This window comes from Nothobranchius furzeri, chromosome 1 (assembly GCF_043380555.1).
Source record: "Nothobranchius furzeri strain GRZ-AD chromosome 1, NfurGRZ-RIMD1, whole genome shotgun sequence".
NCBI classification, from domain to species: domain Eukaryota; kingdom Metazoa; phylum Chordata; class Actinopteri; order Cyprinodontiformes; family Nothobranchiidae; genus Nothobranchius; species Nothobranchius furzeri.
Window position 1 is genome coordinate 77,387,392 of NC_091741.1, and position 6,000 is coordinate 77,393,391.

Sequence of the window (6,000 nt, forward strand, 5' to 3'; positions counted from 1 at the left end):
TGACAGAAAATGTAAAGGCACAGGAACAGGGCGGACTATGGCATCATTATTCTAACTATTGATTTTTCACCTCTTGCTGAAAGGAAAAAGCCACTTTCTATTTGAAATGAGATATAAATAAAATCCAGCATGATAAAGCTGCATATGTTTTTATACAGCTGCACATGTCAACAAAATCTAGATTAAAGCTGTAGTTTGAAACTATAAATGGATATCCAGTGTGTGTGTGTGTGTGTGTGTGTGTGTGTGTGTGTGTGTGTGTGTGTGTGTGTGTGTGTTTTAGAGTTGACAGGTGCTACCATGCACACCAGTTTTTGCTGTTCATCAAAATTCGGCTCAGGTTAAAGCCCCGGTGCTTTGATCTACAGTGACAACACAACACTCCCTGTATGGTCCCATTAGTGTATTTTAGTCTGTCAGTACAGAAAACAAAAACAAAAAGACAGAATTTCTGGAAAATGTGCGACTTATATGGAGTTATGTGACAAGCTTGATATTATGTTTGTTGTTTTGCTTTCAGAATCAGATCCTTCATTGGTTTAAAATCAGAAATGTCATTTTAAGAGGAATTTTTTTTAAGTGAAATTTTCATAATTATTTATATGTATGTGTTAACATACTCTTTCTTTAGCAGGAGTTTTAAAATGTATTGTAGAAAATTAAGAGTAAATGTGTAAGTGTATTCTGATGTCAACCTCATCCCACCTAATGCACCTGAGTTCTAACCTTCCAAAAAAGTCAAGTAAGCAAAAAGATATTTTTTAACCTCGGCTTTCCACTGGTTGAGCAAGCAGCATATAAGGTAGTAGACAAATGCTCAGCGGTGCCTCCCTTCTGACCGTCCGGGAGCATTTCAGTCACAACAGCAGTGAAAGTGTTCCTAGCATAGACAGGAATATGAAGACGCAACATTGGGTGCCATATTGGGTGGGTTCCTCACTCTGTAAACTCGACTAGAGTCAATGCAAGGTGGGCAACACTGCCCGTATTTTTTATTTTTTATTCATGTATTTTTTTTTTTTTTTGCAGTCTACAGTTACAACAACTACTGAAAACAGATCATGTGGGATTACTATTGACTTTTCTAGCTGACCTGTTGGGATTTTATATTTGAATTTAGTTAATCTTATTTTATTAATATTTTTATTATCATGCCATGGGTAAGCATCATCCTCAGTAAAAAATAAATACATGGGGACAAAGGAAGACCCATCCAAGATGGCAGCCTGCTGCTATGCCAGCTCCAATAGGCAGTCCCAGTCCACATCGCTTGGTTCTATGAGTTCACGAATCTTCAGAGAATTGAAAGATCACACGTGAGTTTGTTAGTTTATGTGATAACATGCAATGAGAAAGAGGACAGCATGTATCTATGAGGTCTGTAGTTTATTTCCTGTTCTGTTCACCTTGACTACGGAGGTTTAACAATTAATGTGCTTGTGTTTTACTAGTTAAAAAGCAAATTAACCCCAAATCAACTTTTTTTGCTGATAAACTATAGAAAAGAGTGTCTAATCGTGCTGTAGACACATGCAGTCAATAATTTGGCACTTTAGTGCATCTTAGTTTAAGGGACTTTATGGAGTTTAGAATTTTTATGCTCGCGATTGCCCCCTCAGGCCAAAAGCATAACGGCAGCTTCAATAGGCTCGTGCACAAGGCACGCATGCTGTACGTGCACACTCCTTAACGAAAATAACAGCTGAGACAGTCCCTTGTGTGTGTGTGTGTGTGTGTGTGTGTGTGTGTGTGTGCCCGTAGGACAGAGGACAGGAGAACGTGCAGCTAATTAATGAAATAATTTGGTTCTGTACCTTTCTCTTCAGCACAGCCGACAAAGGTTTAAGATGGTCAGTCCTCCTGCATGCTCAGATCATTCCATTCCCTTGCTTGAAAAATTGTTCCAAAATGAAAGTTGAACCCACATCTTTTTTATCTGTGAATTCAATGCCGTTCGGCAAGTCTAAAATAAAAATTTGGGCATCTTACTGTAAAAAATATACCATTAATGTATAAAAGAAACTCTAAAACAACTATGTTCACATCCAGAATCAAACCCAGGTCTTCTGCACAAAGGTCCGACTTCTTACTAGGCGAGCTAAAGCGCCAGTGACATCCTTTGTATCTGTAACATTTATATCCTTGATGACAGCTGAAACAACGTTCAAAGAACGGTTCGGAGGGCTATGCCTGAGCGTGAACGCGCATGAAGCAGCCTGCTCGACCTGAGCAGCTCTCTTTTTCTGTGATTTTACAAAAGAATAGGCGATCACAGTAAAAATGCCAGGGCTCATTCTACAGGACCAGGGCATTGCAGGAGAATGTATGAAGAAGACATTTATTATTTCTATACATGTTTTGGCTGTCAAACTTCCATAATGCCCCTTTAAAATGTAAATATTCTGCCTTAAACTGTCAGTATTGCACCCTCTTCAGGTAAAAACTGTGCACTACAGATGAATTTAAATCTGCAATCGCTGTTGGCTAAGAGGTACCATATGATATTAGCTGGTTTGGTCTCACAATGCCGCTGTGTTCCTGTGTGTGTGTGTTTTTGTTAGTGGCTCCGCCCTCTTGGCCCACTAGGCAACACCTCCTTGCGGCGCATTTTTCAAACAGGAAATGGGAGAGGATTTAGACTCTGGTAGAGGGTGACTTGCTCTTTAAGCAACTGGAAATCTGCAAGTGTTTTTCATTTAGAAAGTTTTACATTGTTTTTGTGTTTGACTTCCTGTCTGACCCAGTCTGAACTGCTGAGCTTGAACCATGCTGAAAGTGTACTGTAAAAAAAAGACTTGAAACATAAATTTAGCAGATTCACGGCCTAATTCCTTTCAAGTGTTATTAGGCCTTACCCTCATACTGCTTGAGTTTGACAATGTAGAGCATTTTTTCAACAAATCCCTTCTCAGAATAATCACAGTTGTTGCAGGTGTCTGACACCTGTCTGAAGCTCTTTCCGAAGTGCAAAACAATGTTATTATTAGAGATGGGTTGGTGACACAATTGCATATTTACTCCTTTCACTTAACTGTCATCTCTTGGCTGATTAACTGTCATGGTGGAATGGAACATACCTTCAACTGAAAATCTTATCTTGGAGATAAAAAGAAATTAATTTGTAAGAAACCTCCTTTCATTTACAATAAAGCATAAAGGAGTCATGCTATCAGCTGCAATCAAAACATTTAATTGTTTGACTAAACAACCAGAACAATATTTCTTTTTTCTTTCTTTTCTAAGCTACTATGCTAATTGGCATGCTAAGCTAAACTGTTTTTATCACTTGCACTAACTTAACATTGCATGTTAATTAAAATGGTAATTTTGCATTAAATCACTTCCCTCTACAGATTACATTGCTGACGTGTCTGTCAGCTGACGCCAACTCTATGATTCCCAGGCTAAATGTACGACGAGTATTTCCTTGGGGGCTAAATTTAACATACCTCTTAACAATCATGCACATCCGCATTAGTTAATGAGCCCTTTGGTCACTTGTGTTATTTTTGCCCCGATTTAGGATGTAAGTAAATGTCAGAAAGCATGAAAGTTGGCCTTTGCTACAGGAGAATATAGCAGGCGACAGTTAAGCCCAGTAGCCTTCACCGCCACACTGTAAGAGGTCTAATCAGGCACGAGAAGTGTGAACACTTGTGTGGGATGCGCCATATCTTCAAAATGCCAAACATAATGACCAGATCTACAATGCTTTTTAACAGCTTCTAAATTACAAAAAAAAGGACATTTTTAACCAACCAGTTTGGATACTAATAACATGATAATTGGTTGTATTTTGATATGAACAAGCTGGCATTTGATATCATTTTGAAGCATGTTACATGATTTTCCAATCATTTTCAGACCATTTGAAACTGGTGTCTCTGTTGTCTTGTAGATTAATTTTTAAGTGATCTTCAGAAATTAAACTGCTGTGTGCAGCTTTTTGAATTTGCTCATTCATTAAATCACCAAAGCAGTGTTTCATTTCTGTTTTTTCCAATTCACACCAGTGTGTAAAAAAAGAAGCTCTGGCTATATTTGTTGATTCTTGGAAATCATGCTGCAGTTCTTGTTACTCATGGTGTGATGTAATATGACACATCGATGACTACAGAGAGAGAAAACACACCACAAAAGAAACATCCAGAAATGCATTAGTAATGGACCGATTCACAGCACCGCATCTGTCATGCTTAAAAACTGCATGTCTTCATGTATGTTACGTTTGATGATTATTTGTTGGTTTGTGTGAGAAAAACTCTAATTTCTTTCATCTATGAGCATTCTTTTTATGCTGCAACTTCGTTTTACTAAAGGTTTTAGAGTTTTAGTTTTGATCTTATCTGTTTTTATTTTTATGACTGTTAAACATGTGCTATGTGTATGAAGGTGCATTTTAATCTTGGCTTCATGTCAGATGTTTTTACTCTGTGCAGCACTTTGGTCAGCTGACATGCTGTATTTAAATGTGCTGTACAAATAAATATGGTATGGTACATTTTACTTTTGGTGACTGGAGCTCTTCCTACTCAGCTTCATCACTGAGGGACCTTGAATTCTACTGTAGCAATTTCTCTACCATAATTTTGATGGAGATTTAGACAGATTTCAGGCTTTACTGTGTCCTCAGTGTGGGGAAGGAGCTGTTCATCTCTCTCAGCCTTGAATCCCGATGGTGGTCTAATCATTTAGGGTTGGGTGAGTTTTATAGACCGTTTGACTGGGATTTAAGCGCTGAACCCTTTCAATCAAATCTTTAAAAAGATAAAGGCACACCATTTTGACCAAATTAGTTTCACATTTAGCTTTTCATTTCAAAGTAAATGTCTTTAAGTTGATCATAATAACTCAGAAGACTGTAGAGTCCAAAACAAAAATACTCTGAAAGTCTATGAAAAGTTTTTCAATCATCAAAGACACTAAAAGGAGGCTACAATAGATACTGCACAGTGACTTCAGTCCCACATTTTTAACAAGTCAGTATATAGTGATGCTGCAAAATGCTAAAAGATATGAATGCTTCGTAATAATGACAACACGGCATGGCCGTTGGTGCTAGATGGGCTGATCTAGTGCTGATCTACATGGACACACACATCTCTAGAGTTAACCCAAAAGAAAGATATCCAGTAAACAGCAGCTGATGTGTGGATGAAAATGTCTTGATGCCAAGGATCAGAGGAGAATGGGCGGACTGGATTGAGACGATAAAGGCAACAGTGGCTCAAATAACCACTCATTACAAGCAGAGTACTATCTCTGAACCACAGCAGGTTTAACTGTGAAGCAGATGGACAACAGCAGCAGGAGACCTCACAGTGTCTCCTGTCAGCTAACAACAGGAAACTGAGGCTGCAGTTCAGACTCACCACAATAAGATTAAGGGAAAAAAGGATACTTGATTTTTTTCTGCAACTCTAAGAGAGTTGAGTCAGTCATTGGTGCCATCAATATAAGGGCATGGATCCGTCCTCCTGTCTTGTAACAATGAGTTAACTGGGCTGGCCTCAAGCTTCCTCCACAGTCACCAGATCTCAGTCCTTTTGGGATGTGGGAAAATGAGAGAGTCACATCATGAAGGTGGATCCGACAAATCAGTCACAACTGTGTGATGATATCAAACCTCTGAGGAATCTTTCCACCACCATGTTGAATCTAATCCATGAAAAATTAAAGCAGTTCTGAAGACTAAGAAGTAGTTGTGGTCAAGATGGTACCAGTGTTCTCGGCCTGACATCTGCCAGTTCCTTTACTTTTTATGTTTTTACTTACTTTAGCCTGTGTTTTGCATCATGGTCACTCGAGACGTATATACGATCGCCAGACCTTACTTAGGATAGGTTTTTCTGCTGGATCTTTACTGACTACGGCTGGGAAGCATAGGAACAACACTTTTCCTCCTTACCGGGATGGCTCGGCGGAGTGTTGTCGAGTCGCGTCGTCACCGCAGGAAGAGGGACTGTTGTGGAGGACGACTTGTCAAGTTGAAGGCCTGGA